Genomic DNA, 20537 nt, shown 5'->3' with positions numbered 1-20537 from the left:
GTGTAGTGAGTTCATGTTTCAATTACTTCTCTGTTCCAAACACAAAGTTAAGATTTTTAAAATATAAAGAGAGAAAAACCGAAAAGATGTGGCTGGAATAAAAAATAATATGGCTATCTCTGAGGACCAGAAATAGAACAAACGCATAAAATGGTAAATGAGCCTGAAGCTCCTTCTAGGTTGTCTGTTTAGAAGCAGGCAGAGGCTGCTGGAAGTCCAGCTGCTGTGGGGTAAAGAAACTAAAAGTGCTTTATGCAAGATGTGCAGCCTGATCTGGCCTTGAGCCTAGGGGCTTGGTGGGATCTCACTCGTTTCGTTAGTCATTAAAATAAAAGTTGCTCTTGACTTGACAGAGTTGAATAAAGAATTAATGAATTGGAAAACATTTCTGAGAAAATCAACCCAGGACATGGCACTAAAGGACAGAGATTTTAAAATATATGAATGATAAATTGTAGAGACATGGATAGACCAAGAATTTCCAATGTTTGTTTCAAAAGTCCAGGAAAAGGGAGTGGATGGAATGCAGACATGAACTCTTTGAGGATATAATGGCTGAAAATTTTCCAGAACTAAAGACATAATTCTTCAGATTGAAACTGCACTCCAAAGACCAAACAGGCTAAATAAACATAAATTTATATCTAGTCATATCTTGTAAGACTGCTGAGCATCAAGGTTAAAAAAAGAATCTTAAAAGATACCAGAAATAAAAGACCAATGATATACAGACAAAACGAGTTGATTTTTCAATTTAAAAAAAAAAAAAAGAAGCCATAGATAATGAAACAATACCTTCAAAGTACTCAAGGTGGGAAGAGACTGTGAGCTTGGAATTTTATACTCAACTAAATTATTTATAAGCAAGGGCAAAATAAAAGCATTTTCAGACTAATAAAATTTATCAGAGATTCTCACTAAAAGAATTATTGAAATATGTATTTTAGAAAGAAGGAACGTAAACACAGAGGGAAGGTGTGATTTCTGAAAACAACTGGTAAGTAGAGAAATTGATTAAATAAATTAGTATATTTAATTTTCCACTGTAAAAAAGAATAGTTATTTTTAAGGGTAAAACCACAATTTAAAACTAGAGGCTGGCAAACTTTTTCAGTAAAAGGCCAGGTAGAAAATATTTTAGGTTCAAGGGGCATATGGTTTCTGTTGCAACTACTCATCTCTGCCATTGTAGAGCAACAGCAGCCGTAGACAATACGTAAATGAATGAGCATGGCTGTATGCCAATAAAACCTTATTCGTAAAAACACCTGGCTGGTCAGCAGGTTGTAGTTTGCCAACCTCTTTTCTAATAATGGTATAAGTTATCATTAAAGCATGCTAAGTTCCTTTTTATAGTTGAGAGAAGGACACAAAGATTGGGTAATTGTAGACTTGTTTAGACTATCTCCGGATGGAGAAATGTCTTGAACTTCTATCAGCTACTACCACAGCGTGGCTCAGTTGAGAGCGACGTCCTTTGGAAACAGGATGCAAGATAGAAATCTGTCAGAGACACTTATAGGAAAAAGGAAGATGGGGAAGGAGTTTTATCTATATCATCTTTTTCCTAGGGCTGGCTCTGGGGTTTTACTGCAGTAGTGATTAAGCATAAGCTGTTTTCCACTAATTAACTGCCATTCATCCTTCAGGTTCAGCATAGATTTTCCTTACTCTCAAGCCTGGGTGAAGCTTTCTCCCTATTTGCCTCCCATGGCACCTTAATACTTATACCTAATGTAGCACTTAACACACTTGATCGTATTTGCCAGTCTGTTTGTACTTGTTCCTCTTAGAAAGTGAGTTCTGTGAGGGGAGATACCATGTTTTTTCTCATTCACTATTATATCTCTGGTGCCAAGACCATGTCTGTCACATGGTAGATTCTGCACAAATGTTTGTTAAATTAATAAATGAATGAATAATTACTTCTGTTGAATTAACGACACATGAGCATATGCCTAGCTATAGAACCTTCATTTCTGGGGTTAGAGTATCCTCTTCATCTTTCAAATTCATTCAACCAACAAATAATAAATTAGGACTCACTATAGGCAGGGCACCATTCTAACTGCTGAGGATATAGCAGTGAACCAAATGGGCAAAGTCCCTGCTTCATGTAGCTTATATTCTAATGGAGGTGGGAGATAAATGTATAGAAATGTTTGCTAATGAAAAACCTTGATTATCAGTAAAAGACTTGCTCTTTGATGATTCAGGACTTTAGAGCTTCGGAGTTAACATCAGCCATCTCTAAGCAAGAAAAGTGGTGGAGATAGGCAAAGAAATAGGGCTGAAATTGAGCTCATTCAGTCCTGGCATGTTATACTGCTCAATAAATCCCTAATGTCAGCTTATTTACTTGTCATTGAATGCAATATGTTCTAAAATATCCCGGCAATTGACGCTTCTGCTTAAATAGTAAAGTAGGAAAGAAAGCACTGCAATGAACATTGGAAGACTTAGGTTCTAAACTCAGGTTTGCCACACTCACTTACTACATGATCTTAAGCAAATTATTTCCCCTCCCTGAGCCTCAGTTCTTCCCATGTAAGGATTGGGTTCAGTCAATGTTTCTAAAACTTCAGTCATTTTCATGTCATTGCCACGATTTTTACCATATTTGTATACCACCTCTGTTATCATTTACCTAATAACTTCCTTTAAATTAAAACATGACTCTCTTGTGTAAGCTTTGTCTTCAGTAGCAAGTAATATTGGTGAAATCACAAGTGTGATGTACTAGCTATAGTATTTCCTAATGAATTTTATTAAATTCATAACTATTAAAATGTTTTTAAGTACCATCCAGAAGCATTCCACATGCCATAGGTGGTATTTCTATTTCATTTGGAAACTTTGGATTCGATGCTTTTCAAGTCCTCTTTGAGCTCTAAATATTATTATTTTATGAGGTTCTTCTGTATGATCATTTTTATCTCAAAAGGCTCCAGATATTTTCTTCTTTCAAGATGCAAAACACCTGCATTGAAATAACAAATATAGAAGAGAACGCTTTAATATTTGAAAATGAATAAGGCCTGTGCTTTGCTTGAATATCTTTTTTTTTCTCTCTCTCTCTCTCTCAATTTAACATCCTAGAATATTTGCCAGGGTAAATTTCTGGCTCTTTCTCAGACACATTTGTAAAGCTTATTTTCTGCATGACGTATCTTTTTCCATCCTTTTACTTTCATCTTATCTGTGTCTTTCAATTTAAAGTATGCCTCTTGTAGATAGCATCTAGTTGGGTCTTGTTCCATTCTGGCAAATCTCTGCCTTTTATATGATGTGCTTAGTTAATTTATATTTAAATTAATTATTGATAGGTTAGTTTTAAGTCTATCATCATTTTTATTATTTTTGTGTGTGTCAGTTGCTACAGAGCTTACAATATACAACTTTAACTTAGATGTATTTCTAAGTAAAAGCTATGTAGGTAGAATGTTATTTAACATGCTACAGAGCATAGGGAAATTTCCACAGCATGTCTAAACGTGCAAAAAGTCAAAATCCCAGGGCTACCTTTTACCCATGGTCTATGCTGCATTGTTTATAGAAAACAGATGATTAGTTCCACTTAAATTTTCAAGCGAAGATAGGTAGTAGGGATGCTTCTAGAAGAGCTGCCTGAAGGAAGCTGTATCCGTCAGGATGGTTTAAGTTATGTTGCAGTAACAAACCCCAAAATCTCAGTGGCTTGAAACAACTAAGTTTGAATTCTTGCTCATGCTACCTTGTTCATCAAGGGTAGGCTGGGGATCTGCTCCATGCTGTCTTTTCTTAGGACTCAGGATGATGGAATAGCCACTCTCTAGAGCATTGCCTGTTGTCATGGCAGAGAGAAAGAGAGCTCCAATTGCTACATTAATTAAATGCTCAGCCAGAGTGACACATGCCATTGCTGCTTGCAGTTTATTGGCCAGAACTGATCACAGAGCCATACCCAACCATAAGGGTCCAGAAAGTACACTCTACCATAAGCCCACAAAGAGAAGAGAATTGTAACATTTGGCAAACATCATTAATGATTACCACATGAGGTTTTTTTTTTCTTTTGCGTGTTCCAGAGTCTTATCTCCTAAAGGGTTAATGCTGCTTAGTCCTTCTGCTTTCACTGGGTTTAATCTTAACAATAAATACTCCTAAGAAAAGGAATAATATTTATAAAGCAACGATAAATAGATGGCTGGGGGGAGTGCTATTAGTTGTTGAGAAGAACAGGGCTAGGTGCTGAAGGTTGGTAATAATATTTCCTTCCACTGGACTTGGAAACGCTCTGAGCTAGAATGGATTTCTGTCCACAAAACTGTTTCAAGTGTGAGGGATAAAACCCAGGAGTAGATTCTATTGGTTTAATGATGGGAAAGGTCAGTTTCACACAAAACTAAGGAATTTGGAGGCAAAGATTTAAAATAAAGGCAAGGAGATTTTCTGAGGGAAAAGGAAGGCAGTTGCAACCAAACTACCCCATGTAGTTGTAGACTGCTTAGGATCTTGACCCTTCCTAAGGGAGACTATGAAATCAGGATTTTAAGACTAGATGTATGCTCCTTCCAGATAAAGCAGGAAGAAAGGCAGATAGCCCCCAATAATTGGGTGCTGGTAAAATTACAGGTACTCTTCTAGGTGTTTGAAACATCCCTATGAAGTAGTGATTCAGAAATTCAGCGTTACAGAAAGCATCCACCACAGTTCCTTGGGGAAAAGGCATAAGATAAAACTAGATGTTACACAAACATACGCAGTATTAGAAACAAAGCTATCTTTTTTCTCCTTGTCACATGCTCTCCATCTCATTTGCATTCATTGCTATTTCATTTTAAAATGCCATTTAATATTGGGCCCATATTGAAATACAAGTGCTAGTGATTAATACTCGCCACTTTAATAAAGTCATAAGTAAAATTTTATAGATTCCTTTGCTAGAAGAGCTATGCTGCCATTATTAGTTGAGAAGGCGAACCAATGGAATTTTCCAGAAAGGCTGATTATATGGGTGATGTCCCACAAATCAGTTAGGAATGGACCTGTCAGGCGAGCCACCAACTTTTCTATATTAGAATACACTGTTATCCCTAAGTGCAATTCTGGAAGGCTAGGTGGGTGCCATGTCCTTTAGATAAATAGAGCCAACAAAATTAAAGAAGGAGTTTGTTGCTAGAGTACCCTAAAGATTGTGGTCTAGGTCAATGTTAATCAAACTGTGGTCTGAGGGTCAATGCTAGTCAATAGATCGGTGCCAGTCTGATCTTTTTACTAATCTGCCTAGAGATCTGGAGAGTTGTGCCAGAATGTGAATCAATGCACTACTTCCATCATCCAGAATGTCTTGCTGCAAATGTATGTATATATATTTATAAAATATGTATATATATCATATTTTATATATATTATATATCCATGTGTATATATATCTCTATTCCTTTATATAGATCATCTATATCTATATCTATATCTAGTGTGTTTAGTGACACAGTTGATTCATACATTGGTGCAAGCTCCATATCTTGTTGCAGACCAATAACAAACAGCTCTTAGACCAGTAACACTGGTCTAGATCTCTCAATTACATGTGATATTGACATATCAACAAATATGAATATCTCTGTGGCAATAAGAATGCATTATTTGGGCTGGCCCCATGGCTTAGCGGTTAAGTGCGTGCACTCCGCTGCTGGCGGCCTGGGTTCGGATCCCGGGCACGCACCGACGCGCCGCTTCTCCTGCCATGCTGAGGCCGCGTCCCACATACAGCAACTAGAATGATGTGCAGCTATGACATACAACTATCTACTGGGGCTTTGGGGGAAAAAATAAATAAATAAAAATTAAAAAAAAAGAAAAAGAATGCATTATTTCAGATTGTATGAGAAATATTAACTAATATAAACTAATTAATAATTAGTTTGAAAACTGTGTGGAAGCAGTAATGCTCCCTTTCTGTCGTCAGGTATTTCTTGAGAGACCAGACGTAGCCATGAAGATTTTAGACTTTACATAATGGAGTTCTGCCAATACACTAGTGGTCTCCTTTAGCTATTCTGTTGACATTTCCATTGACTGTTTCTTTCTCAGCTATTCCCAAATATCACATATTGTTCTTAAATATCTTGTCAAAAAACGCTATCTTTATTAAACCAATTACCTTAATAGTGTAATATGAAAATACTATCAAACATTTTTGACAGCTTACCATGTGCCAAGTACTTTCCTGAGGACTTTCCATTACTTGAGGCATTTGGTCCTAACAATAATTCTCTGAAATAAGCACTATCATTATTCTCATTTTATAATGAGAAAAATGAGAATTAAGTTGAAGCGATTTGTCCTAAATTACATATCAACAAGAGGGCAGAATAAGCAGCCCAACTCATGTACTTTTGCCCTCCAGCCTATATTCCTAACAACCATGGTGTACTTCCTTCCTAAGGGGAAGAGAGGCAACATACATTTGGTGACAAGACTCCGGGACTAAGAATCAAAAGACCTAGATTTCAATCCCAGTTCTGCCACTGACTAGCTATATAACCATGAGCAAATCCCTTCCCCTATTTGGGCTTCAATTTCCTAATGTAGAAACGTGAGCAAGGTGGACTAGATGTTTTCTTAGATCCTTTTCAGTTTTAAGGTTCTATGAGTCTGTAAGTATAGATTTCTTACTAAAAGCGGAGGCTTATGAATGTATCTTTTATAGAGAATTTCTTGTTCAAATAGAATTCTTTGTTTCTGATTCAGCAAAGCAGTATTGCTCTGGGCTATCTGCCTGGACGTAGAAATAGTCTTATAATATAAAACTAGATGTTAGCATGAGGGTCATTGAAATAGGATCCTATCCCTTTGCTTCTGCTAGAGACAGGATGTAACAATTACACACAAGTAATAAGCATGATATTTAATATTTTGATTTTTTTTTTTACTGCTTTCCTCCAGGAATAAGGCTAACCTACCTTGTGGCTTGACTTGGCTCCATAAGGAATGAATTTTTCTCTATGTCTAAAGTCCTGTCAGTCTGGAAATGTTTAAATATTTAGATATTTTGCTTCTGACATACAGCAAATTTTGCCGAGTTTCATAGCTCGACAGTCCCCCATTTCTGGTTCTAAGCCATAATGAACAAAGAACACAGTGTTAATATAGTCTTCTCCTGCTCAGTGAGATGGTGTGATTTGTAATGAATGGTGGGTATTAATGCCTACAGATTTAGATCCATTTGTACCACAAATAATTAATTTGGAAAGAAAAACATTTCTGGTCTCCAATTTGAAGAAAAAACAAACTAAATATAAGTAAGCAGCTATATTCACTCAAATATGTATTTGAGGGCACAATGATGGCTCTGTGCTTCTGTCTGAGAAGTAAATGGCAAGAGAGCAGTTTTCAAAAATATCAGAGAGTTTTTAAATGTCAGGTTTACTACCTTTCATTGTCACTTGGCTTTGCCTTTTAAGCCATGTTAGATTTAGGCTTGCAGTGGTAACCTTCAGCATCATCATCTCCCTGGGTGTCAGGACATTTGCCCAATAATGCTGATAGGCATAGGGAGTAGGAAGTTGTTTTGGTTCTTTAGTTTTTTTCGTTGTTGTTTTTGTTTTTTAGCTGATAATTAGTTTAGCTGAGCAGAGTGAGAGTTTCTGAGGTTTTCACATATGTGATCAAAGGGTCATGAGGCTGCAGTCAGCTAAGCCAGCAGGGAGGCTGGGCCAGGATCCCTGTGGAAAACTGAAAGCACAATTCCCACAGTATGACTTTAAATGCCCTATGTGTTAAGGGAGATGATGCGTCAACAGTCAGGCTATTCAGATGTGAAGACTATAAATATGGATGATTACCATTACCAGGATGTGTTCAAATGATATTTACTACCATAGATCCCCCGATCCAGATGGGTGGTAAACCTCCTCTCAGAAATAAGTGGTCATTTAGATCAATACTTTCAAACTTGTTCTAAGGCAACCAATGTTGGGAAGTTTAAAACTAAAGTTTTCTAGTAGCCTAACTCTTAATGGAAGGTGATTTATGGTCTCTTTCTTATCTGCATAATGCAATGGAAAGATCTGAATTATAATTCCCATCTGCTAGTAGCTGTATGACTTTGAGGAAGTCTCTTCAATTACCTTGGCCTCAGTTTTTGCTATTGTACAATGAGGTATTGGACCAGATTTTTCAATTTATTCTAGCTGAAAAAAGGTTATGATTTTAAGGCATTAGGATATAAAGATTAAGTCCTCTTAATAACATATCCTAATTTTCCCTCCAACCCTTGACCTATGGTTTCTTAAGACATTTTATAGGCTCAAATAAAGCTGAGATTAATAGAATGATACATTCTATTTCAATGATGCTTGATCCAAGGGAATGTTGCAACGTTCACATTAAGTTCAATGAAAGAATACTGCATACCTATAATCACCTAAATGATTAAGAGATAGAACTTATTGGTTACCTACTATGTCCAGGGCACTTTATTAGCATTTTACTTATATTGTCTGATTTAATTCTTATGACAGCCTGCTAGAGTAAATGAAAGTACCCAAGAAATAACATGTCTTTCCCCGTCTTAGTTCTGATCTAATTGAAAACTAAGATCATAGAGATGAGAATATGGAGAATGAAATTTTACCTTTACTAATAAAATAATTGGAAATAAACTAGAAAATGTGGCTTATATCTGTGGGCAAATAGGTTTTATAATACTGAACGACAGAATAGGACAGGCCTAACACCCAAAACTGTGCATATGAGAAGTACAACCAATCCTGGGCATCTCTGGATCACTGCAGGCTTCTCTTGCCACTTGGACCCCTGAAGGCATGAAAGAGGAGAACAGAATGTATGCTCCTTGCAGCCAGCCTGTCTCCCACGAGAAAGAAAAAGAGAATAAATTGGGCTATAAATACCCTGCTCTTATTCCACACATACCTATTAGGAAACTCACTGCACCTCCATGAAAAATACTAGGGGTGGGGCATGAAGCCAGGAATGGTAATGGGCCTTCATCCAAGCATAAAGAGACTTTGGAAGTGGGGGAAAAGCAAATAACCCTTAAAGAAACTGAGGTTCAGAGAAACTAAATATTTTGTTGAAGGTCACACAACTAGTAAGAAGAGGAGTTAGGATTCAATTCCAGTTCTGTCTAACTCCAGAATCCATACTCAGGCTCCCATGTCTTTCCCCACATTGTTACCCTATAGTTTCTAGCTTTTTAATATTTTACTACTAGCTTAAGACACACTCAACAATTATTTCTTCAATTGAAAAATCCCCTGTTATGCCAGGGTCGTAGATGATGGCTCCATCTCCATTACTATCACCACACACAAGCCATCAGAGTGGTAACAGTATGAGCTTATCACTCAAGACAGATTGGCTTGATTTTCAAAATGACTGATAAGAAGTGTCCTTCCCTATGTCAGAAACCCAGGAATTTTTTGGCTTTTATGTTTCTCTTTTTTTGTAGATTAAAAAAATGACAAGAATATAAAATACTTTGTGATCTGCCATTTTGATCCTGCCATTTCCTACGCTAGACCATGTAAATAATGAAACAGAATGTTTCGAATGGAATATTTTTCTAAGGAAAGACAATGTCTGGTAGTGTTTCCCAAGTTTACAGATTCTAGCCATATACAAATGATACTTCAATCTTCAGAAGCCAAATTTCATTGTAAAAAAATTCATCCTGGTATTAGAAGGACTAGGATAAATTCTAGTCTCTCTGGCAAAGAGTTAGAGGTGATAATAGCTTAAAAGGAAGGAGTAAGCTCTCTCTGAAGTACGTGACCTGAACCCAGCAGAACAGAGGACTGTGTACCTGGGCCCAGAGTGAGAACAATAGCAATTGTGTGTCAATAAGGATTGACATATTAGTCCAAGAGAGACAGGAGTCCCTGGGGTGGATCAGTGAGCTCCAAGGGCTAGGAAGCAATTTTACCATGGCAATGTGGAACTACAATGCTGTATCCTAGGTCTCTTAAATCTTGTTACCTCTGCTAGCAAAGTTTCTGACAACAAAATCTGTCATTGGAATGTATCATCTTCATTAATAGAGATCTAGCTACTTTCAGTAGACACTTGGCCTTTGGATGCTCCTTATCTTCCAAATCTGCATAATGTGAAAGAGACAAAAGGGTTCCAAATTGTCCAGGAAAAGTGATGCTGCAAACATTCCATCTTTCTTGATAAATGGTATGAAAAGATTTGAACATGCTGAAATTGAATTTGTCCAACAGTAGATTTATTTTTAAATCTAAAAACCATACATAGGGAGTTCTGGAAGACATCATAGTGAAAATGCTCATTAAATGCATCACTAAATCATACAAAATGCAGTAGGTAGTCACAAATTCACGAGTTGCATTTTATTCTCCGCTGCAGGAAGCATCTCCTCATTACTAACAGAGCTGGGAAGCCGTTGAAGATATCATTACTCTTAATAAGGCCATTTATTTATTTTCTTATTGATGGTGACAAGGGCTAGTATGAGAAGGATAGAAGAGGAAGGACATCAGTACCAAGTACCCATACACTATTTCCAGGAAACACATGATATTATTTGTGTAAATTAGGAGTAATAGATGAGAAGGCATCAAATAATAGGAAGCTGAATCTCCAAACAAACTATCTAAATTTAAACTAGCTAAATCCTAGCCTGTTAAAGATGTCTATAAGGAAACATCATTCACCCATATTAAAAGCCTTTTCGTGATTAAAATTAGTGCTGGCAATTTAGGAACATAATATTTCCACAGTATTTAACCTCTGAGAACCTATGTGATCATCATGGAAAAGAATAATGAAAATGTCTTTTTGTTTGCGTTTTGTCAGAAAAGAAGCATAGCAAACGGTTGTTAGACAGAACTGAATCTCTGGTTTTCTTCTCTGGTTATCACAGGTTTGCACTTTGCTCTTAAGATGTATTTGACAAATGTGCAAATGAATGAATTGTCCTTTGTTAGGTAAGCTTGACACATAGCGATGAACAAGAGAGACATGTTCTCTAATGACTCCACTGTTTTTAAAGGAAAAAAAGGGGGACTGGCATCTCGTTCATTGAATAAATATTTATTGCAAGCCTACTATGTACCGAGTGCTCTGATAGGCCCTGGAGATATAAAGAATAAATGAAGCAGACACTATCCCTGGCTCATAAGGTACTTAAAGCAATCAGAGAAAGCAGATATTAAATAATTAAACAATTAGAATACTATAGTTTTGTATTAGTCAGCTCGGCCTGCCATAACAAAATACTACAGATTGGGTGGCTTAAACAACAGAAACTTATTTTCTCACAGTTCTGGAGACTAGAAGTCCAAGATCAAGATTCCAGGAGGTTGGTTTCTGGTGAGAGCTCTCTCTATGGGTTGTAGACAGCTGCCTTCTCGTTGTGTCCTCACATGGCTTTCCTCTGTGCATGGGGAGAGAGAGAGAGAGAAAGAGAGAGAGAGAGCGTGTGAGTGCTTATGTGAGAGAGCACTCTGGTGTCTCTTTCTCTTCTCAAAAGGACACAAGTCCTATCAGATTCGGGCCTTACTTTTATTTAACCTTAATTAACCTTAATTTAACCTTATTTAATCTTAATTACCTTCTTAAAGGCTGTATCTCCAAACACAGTCACGTTGTGGGTTAGGGCTTCAACACAGAAATTTTGAGAGGACAAAATTCAGTCCATAACAAGTTTGATACATGCTACAAAAAACAGAGGTGTACATTACACTATTGCAGCATACCTTTGAGTGTGATATCTTAGTCTAGGGGGTCAAGGAAGCCTTCTGTGAAGAAGTCATTGAAGGTGAGCTTGAAGCATGAGTAATAGTTAGCTTGGCCAAGAATAGGAGAGTAGTTAAAGAAGCAGCAACAACGTGTATGAAGATTACAAAATATGGCACATTCAAAGAAATGAAATAACTTTAAAGCAGCTGGAGCAGAGAGAGAGAAGACAAGAATGATGTGAGGCTAAAGAGGTAGACAGAGGACAGATAACCTTATGAGCCCCACGGAAAGGGTCTCGCCTCTATCCTAGGAGTTAATAGGAAGCCATTATATGGTTTTGAATAGGGGTCAGGTTTACTCTTTAGAAAGAGGACTCTGATTACAGTGTGTGAGTGCGTGTGTGTACGTGTCAGTGCCTGTATACTCTTATTTTACACCTGGTCTTAGAGGACCTTGGTGCATGGCCACACACTGTCAAGAATACCCACTTTCGCCATTCAATGATGCGTCTGCTATCTGCTCTGTGGGATGGGTACCTTTGCCCCTCCTTTTCATGGGCGAAAATATGGAAAAGAAAGGGCAGGGAGATAGTGTCCTTGGCTTAATACTCCCTTCCACTTCTCTTCCTCCTTCAATGATAATAGTATTTATCATTTATAATAGTAATTAATATGTATTGATTGCATACTATAAGTCAGACGTTGTGATAAGTATTTTACAGGAGTTACCTTATTTAACCCTCAAAATAATCCGATGATGTAGATACTATTGTCTTTCTATTATACAGATTATGAAACTATAGCTTTGGAAGGGGTTCCATAACTTGCCTCAGGTAGCAAACCTGGGAAGTGATAGAGTTGTGATTCAATCATGTAACGCTACAGCCCGTGTTCTTCACAAGTAGACTATTCTGCCTCCCAGTGATATATGCCCGTGTTCAGTCTTAATAGCAGTGCACAGTGAGAGGATGCAAAGAAGAGAATCATCCCCTTCTCCTCTGCTTACATCACTGTTTTCACTTTTATTGCCTCTGCCTTGAAAATTTTCAACAGATTATAGAAATGCCTAATCATTATCACCTTGAGAAAGAATGTTCTCCTTAATTCATCACTGTGGAAGTAACGCACAAACCCAAGAGTATAAGATCCCTAAACCTCAGTGAAGGGGAGGGAATAGGAGAGGGTGATGGATTTTTCCACCCAGTGTCTAGTATATAACCTAGTCTTTCACCTCACCAAGAAGAGGGCCATCTGATCCCATACTTCAACTGCAGAATTGTTAAAAGAAAATAACAGGAAACTGGAGAATGGCTTTGAAATGTTTATTTCCAAGTTAAAGTGCAGATTGAATCTTCTAATTTCCTTAATGGGCATAATGCTAGTCTGGCAAATTATTAACAGTTTGGAATTGACTCAAAAATTTGGTTATATATTCATTAAGCTCATATTTACTGGAGCACAAGGCAACCTACAGTAACAAGCATCAAAAGTCTATTTTACTGCCCATATTATGAGCAGATGGATCATAGACATTTAAAAATGCCAAGCCTTTTGATTAAGAGTCTGATTATGGTCAGATCAGGATGAAAAATAATGGCCCTATACAAAGGTTCTCTGAATTTGAAAATACTACTGCACCTTTACTTGACTTCTTTGAAATCAGATATTAGAGTTTTATAAAATTTGGAGTTTGAAAAACAAAAACAAATCCCGACCAACCAAAAGGAACACAGATAGGAAGGGCTTGTTTTCAGCAGATCAAGGACAGACTTTCCCCCAATGTTGCCTAATCAATGAGTTATTACTGGTATCACACAACGGGGAGTAGGCTTTTGGAAGTAAGGGCTTGTAAAGGTAGTATAGGCTGAAAATAGACATGTGCATAGGCTCAGAATGTGTTTTTGGTTAACGAGATGTTAAAGAAAATCAAGATGATTTGGGGGACATGATCTACTCTGGCACAATGAAAGACCAGATGCTGAAAGTCTAAGGGCTGCTGCTTCTGGGAACCAGATCCTTCTTATTCCCCACAGAATAACAATGGTTAGGCCTGGGGCTTTGTTATCCAAATCCCTAGAGAGTTAACAGTCCCTTAGGATTTCTCCAATCTTTTCAAGAATGTATTCCAATAAGAGGCTACTGAAAGAGAGCGAACCAGGTCAAAAACCAGGGAGGGCCCTTCAAATATAGAAACACTAAGGAGAAAGAGCTGAAATGTTTCCACCTAAAAAGCAGTATGATATGGTAGCACATAGGTTTTGGAGTTTAAAAAAATTAGGCTGAAAACTCAGATATGCAACTTACTTATGATCTCAGTTTTGTCATCTATAAAACAGGTCAAAATAGTATCTCTGCCTCCTAGGGCAGTTATGAGTATTCAGTAAAATATATGAAGAGTCAGCCTTGAAATACAGTCAGCACTCGATTTTTGAAGGCATGCGAAGCACTCTAGCAAATGTTGGAACAACAACTAACAATTGTCAACAATCTCTTCGGATTTGCTCTACAATCACAGACCCCAATATGCTGTCCCGCACTGCTTCTTCAACTTTAGTTCCTAATACTGCTTTGCAGATGTCTCAGACACGACCTGAGGCTCCCGGACTCATATATTGCCTCCCTTCAAAATGGAATTGAAGTGGCTTATGATAAGATGTCACTATAACACATCTTTGTCTTTTCCCTGTCATCTGGTGTCTGACTACTCATGCTTCTGAGACGCAATATTGCACAGTGATGAAGAGGTGAGCCAGATTGCCTGAGTTCTAATCTCAATTTTTCCCACTTACTAGCTATGTGACACTTACTCAATTTCTTTGTTTCTCAGTTTCCCTATCTGAAAAAAATGGGGATGATAATAAGAGTACTTAACCTCATAGTGTTGTTGTAAGAGTTAAATGAGTTAATACATGTATCTGGCACATAACAAGCACTGAAAAAATGTTAACTACTATTATCTTTCTTTTTGCTTAACAATTCATGGCCCAGACTCACTACCAAATGGCTGTATGGTCCTCTGTTGGCAACACTGAGAAACAGACTCAGATGCAGTACATGAAACATATATGAACTCCAGTATGGCATTGGTCCCAAACTGTGCGCAGCAGATCCCTCAGGGTCACAGAGTTACTGCAGGCACTCTGTAAAACCATATGTGCAACCATCTTTTCTCAAAGAGCTGCAATTGAAAAAAAGGTACTGGAGGGGTATACTTCAAATGTTTGACTGTTAAAAGAGGTCCTGATATATATACAATTTTTGTGTTCTATCAAGTTTTGGAAAGCAGATAATACTGAAAGAGATTACAGCTCTAAATGACATCTTGATTTCTATATCATCAGCCCATGTTCCTCAAAAATATAGTTTATTAAATAATTGGAAATACAGTTAGTTCATTATATTAAAAAAATAACAGCAGTGTAGCTGTATCTTTTTTTTTAACAAAAGAAGATTGTTAACATTGCCTCTTTTATTAAATGATCACATCTGCAATTAATCATATCCACGCTTCCAAGAGACACAGAAGATCCAAAAACCTTGTAGTTACAAATGTCCTAAGTCATCTAAAATATGAGTCTTAGTAATCTAAGAATAAAGTTAACAACACTGAAAAATCAACTAGATAAACTTTCTTTCTAATTGAAACAATTTCCATAAAAACTTTAAATTCTTGTTTTTAGAATTTTGGGATAAAAGATGTCTTGAAAGCTTAGACTTAGTATGCCCTTTCATCATCTGTAAATCACAAAATCCCTATAAAGGAGTTTAAATGTACTCAGCTGCATGTCTGTGTATGAGCCTTACGGGGAATGTGAGGCTATTGTTTGTTATTTTTTTGCTATCTGTCAAGTATCTTTCTTTTCAGCTATTCAACATGTCTATTCATAGTAGGTTAAGACATTAATTGTTAAGATCCTCATACCCCTTGAAGAAAGAAAAGTGACAACATTAGTCAGTGTCAATGCAATTGAAACACAGGCATTATCATTCTTTTATTTCTGAATGGGAATGCATAGAGCAAAAGAATGAATTTAATAATTCCATTTGTTGTATGTGTGACCTTGGGCCCATTTTGTGACTTTGGGCGAGAATCTTAACCTGTCTGAGCCTCCATTTTCTGCTCAATTTATTTAAAATTAGTGATGGCCTTCTTGAAAAGTTTTAACTGTGAACACATATGTAAAAGAGCCAGACATGTAGTAGACACTAGATAAATGTTAGTTGAATCTGAATCTATATTGAAAATGAGGACAGGGCTATGAAGAATAGGAGGTACAAAAGTTCTAGATTTCTGGACATAAATGGACCACATATAGTTATAATAGATAAATATTGCAAATATATCTAGTTAAATTGTACTATATAGGCACAATGTTAACTAATATGAATGTAAAGAACTATTAGAGACTTCTATTTATAGCAATGTGACAGACTTGATATCTTAAAAACTTCTCTATACAAAAAATTGAGAAATGCTTGATAAAATATGACAAACATTCTTTTTAGACATGTGGCTGATCTCACAAGAATGTGTAAAGAATCTCCAGGATTCTTCAGATCGTGGACCTACACGCCGCCCATCAAGCCATGCTGTGACATCATCCCACATACAAAAAATAGAGGAAGATTGGCATGAATGTTAGTTCAAGGACACTCTTTTGCAAGCAAAAAGAGGAATATTGGCAACAGATGTTAGCTCAGGGCCAATCTTCCTCACCAAAGGAAAAAAAAAAGTACGCAAAGAAAAAAAGTAGATTATCTTCAACAGAACAAAAGTAGAATTCTAGGTTGTACTAGCAGAAGGCAGATGACAGCCAGACAGTAAGTCCACAGGGATGGGGAAAAATAACTATCCATCTAGAAATTGTCATTCAAGGGTGAAAGTAAAAAAGGCATATTTTCAGAAAATCAAAATGGGGAGAGTTTGTCACCAACTGATCCTAACTAAGGGAACTTTTAAAAGACGTATTACAGAAAGGAGGAAGCTGAATCTAGAGGCAAACACCAAGATGTAAAAGAGAATGGAAAACAAAGAAATTGGTAAATATGTGGATACATCAAAAGAAATAGTGACTAAGTATTTAAGATAATAATGATTAATTTGGGGTGAAAGCTAAGGTTAAATGATTGAAAAACAATTCTGGGTAAAAACAAATGTAAGAAGGGACGGATGATCAAATTCAAAGAGGTCTGAAGTCCTTATAATTTTTGGGAAGATGTTAAAGATGCTGATTAACTTTGGAATTTATAATGTTAAGAATGTATGTTAAGGCTTTAAGGGTAACCAAAAAAAGATTAGAAATAGAATACATAATTTCAAAATTGGAAAGAAATCATGGAGAACTAAAACAATAACCTCAATGAATCCAAAAGAAAGCAAGAAAAGAGGAAGAAAAAGTATAGAAAAGACAGGGTAAGCACAAAAAAAGATAATAGAAATATATACAAATGCAGTAGTAATCACAATAAATGTAAATTGACCAAACTTTCCAGTTAAAAGAGAGTTTGTAAGACTGAATGACAATATGCAATCCAGCTATATGCTGTTGACAAGATACATAAATAGAATATGAGTGCAGAAAGGTTAAAAGTAAAAGGATAAAAAAAGTTATATCAAGGAAATAACTTTGAAAAACAAATATAGGTATATTAATCAGATAAATCACTTTAAGTAAAAAACTATTATGAATAAGTGGGTCAAGTGATTAATGATACATTGTACCAGGAAGATATACCAATTTTAAACTTGTGTGTATCTACTGACATAGCCTCAAATTATGCAAAACAGAATGGACAAAATAACAAAGAAAAATAAAACAATTCATCATCACAGTGAGAGATTTTACTGCACCTCTCTTAGTACATAGAAGATTAAGGAGACCAAAAATTAATGAAACAGATTTAAACAGCTCAATTTACAATTTTGATCTAATGGATGGAGATTATATATATATATATCCTCCAAGCACATGCCATCTTTCATAAATGTTTAATATGTGCTTTTAAAAAAATGTGCATTGTCTATTTTTTGAGGGACAGGGTATGCACACACATATTTCATAAATATTCAACGTGTGCTTATATAAAATGTACATTCTCTATTTGTTGGGTGCACATTTTTTACAAGCACACATTGATCATTTACAAAAATTGACAATGTACTTGGCCAAAAAGTATGGCTCAATTGACTCAAAGAATCTATGTTAAACAGACCATGCTTTTTTGTCATATGCAATTAATCTAGAAATCAATACAAAAAATAAATTTAAAAAAATCCTCTCCATTGGGAAACCTAAAACGTATTTCTCACTAATTTAGAGGTCAAAAAAGGAATTAAAATGGAAATTAGAAAATAACTATAAAAGAATAAAAATTAAAATACTATATTATATATCCTAACTTGTGAGATACAGCTAAAGTGGTATTTAGATAGAAATTTGGCTCAGTTTAGAAATGAAGAAATGTTGAATATTTGTAAGGAAAGCATCCAGTTTAAGAAATTAGGAAAATAAAAAACAGTTAAACTCAGATAAAGTTGAAGGGAAAAAATAAGGATAAGCACAGCAAATAGCAAAATAAAAAATAAAGATACAATAGAAAAGATCAATAAAGGCAAAAGTTGGTTCTATGAAAAGACTAATAAAATTGACAAATTTCTGTCAAGATTGAGCAAAAGAGAAGGCACAAATAAACAATATTAGTAAACAAAAGAGGCAAAACTGTACAAACAGTGATGAATTTTTTTAATCTCCCAGGATAATTCTTTGGAAAACTTTATGTCAATAAATTAAAATATTTAAATACAGTTGTTCTCCCCTTGTCCAAGGTTTCACTTTGTGTGGTTTCAGTTACCTGTGGTCAACTATGGTCTGAAAATATTAAATAGAAAATTCCAGAAATAATTCACAAAGTTTAAATTCTGTGCTCTTCTAAGCAGCATGATGATATCACACGCTGTTCCACTCTGTGCTACCTGGGACAAGAATCAGCTCTTTGATAAGCGTATCCTCACTGTACACACACTACTTGCCCAGTAGTCACTTAAGTAGCCATCTGGGTTATCAGATCAACTGACGCAATATTCTACTGTTTGTGTTCAAGCCTCCCTTATTTTACTTAAAAATGGCCCCAAAGCACAAGAGTAGTGATTTTGGCAAGTCGGATATGCCAAAAAGAGGTGGTGAAATGCTTTCTTTAAGTGAAAAGATGAAAGTTCTCCACTTAATGAGGAAAGGAAAAAAATCATATGCTGAGGCTGCCGAGATCTACAGTAAGAATGAATCTTCTGTTTGTGAAATTGTGAAGAAGGTAAAATAAATGCTTGCTAGGTTTGCTGTCATACCTCAAACTGCAAAGGTTACAATCACAGTGCATGATAAATGCTTAGTTAAGACGGAAAAGGCATTAAAATTGTGGGTGGAAGACATGAACATAAAATGTGTTCTGATTGATGGCAGCATGTTGTGCCAGACAGCATTGAACCTGTATGAAGACTTCAGCAGGGGATCCCCTGAAACGAGTGATATCAAGCCATTTATTGCAAATAAGGGATGGTTACACAGAGCAGGTATGTATGTACAGTAAAAAACATAGTATATGTAGGGTTCAGTACTACCTGGGGTTCCATGCATCCACTGGGGGTCTAGGAACGTTTTCCCCAAGGATAAGGAGGGGCTACTGTAAGCAAAACAATTTCTTGTATGAAAACTGATTCAAGAAACAGAAAACTCAAATAGATCCAAAATCATTAAAAACATCAAATCATTAATTAAAAATCTTTTCACATAAAAGTCACCAGACTCATGGGGCCGGCCCAGTGGTGCAAGTGGTTGGGTGCACGTGCTCCACTGCTGCGGCCTGGTGTTCGCGGGTTCGGATCCCGGGCGTGCACTGACGCACCACTTGTTGGGCCATGCTGTGGCAGGAGTCCCATATAAAATGGAGGAAGGTAGGCATGGATGTTAGCCGAGGGCCAGTCTTCCTCAGCAAAAAGAGGAGGATTGGCAGATGTTAGCTCAGCTTTCTCACAAAAAATAAAATATAGAATAGAATAGAATAGAATAGAATAGAATAGAATAGAATAGAATAGAATAGAATAATAAAAGAAAAAGAAAAAAAAAGTCACCAGATTCAAACACTTCTAAAGAGAATTCATACCAAGTTGGGTTTTTCGCATGATGGCAAGATTGGTTTTGTATTAAAAAGTTCATTAATTTATAGATTCATGGATTAAGAGAGAAATTTTATATAATCATGTCAATGAATGCTGAAAAAGTAGCATTTGAAAACCCATTCATTATTAAAGGGCTTAGTTTAAGCTCTTAAACAGAAAATGTTTTTTCCTTTTTGAGGTATAATTAACATATAACATTATATTAGTCTCAGGTATACAACATAATGATTTGGTATTTGTATACAATGTGAAATGACCACCACAATAAGTCTAGTTACGATCTATCACAATACATAGTTACAAAATTTTTTTTTCTTGTGATGAGGACCATAAAGATTTTCTTATATACTGATAGTATCAACCAAAAACTTTATAACAAATTTCAAAATTAATGGTGCAAGTTTACAAGCATACCTTCTAAAATCAGGGACAAGAGAAAGATGCCTGCTACCACTGCTTCTATTCAACACATTACTAGAGGTGTCAGCCAGCACAGTAAGGTAAGAAAAAGAAATGAAATATGTAAGGATTGGGAAACAAACAGTCATCAATTTCATCTGATAGAATTATGTATTTAGAATTAATAAGAGCTCAGAAAGACTATATTTTATTTCCATTTTACAGATGAGGAAGAGAAAACTTAGAATGTACAACAT

This window comes from Diceros bicornis, chromosome X (assembly GCF_020826845.1).
Source record: "Diceros bicornis minor isolate mBicDic1 chromosome X, mDicBic1.mat.cur, whole genome shotgun sequence".
Taxonomy (NCBI): domain Eukaryota; kingdom Metazoa; phylum Chordata; class Mammalia; order Perissodactyla; family Rhinocerotidae; genus Diceros; species Diceros bicornis.
The sequence above is the reverse complement of the archived record's forward strand: the minus strand, read 5'-3'. Positions refer to the sequence as shown.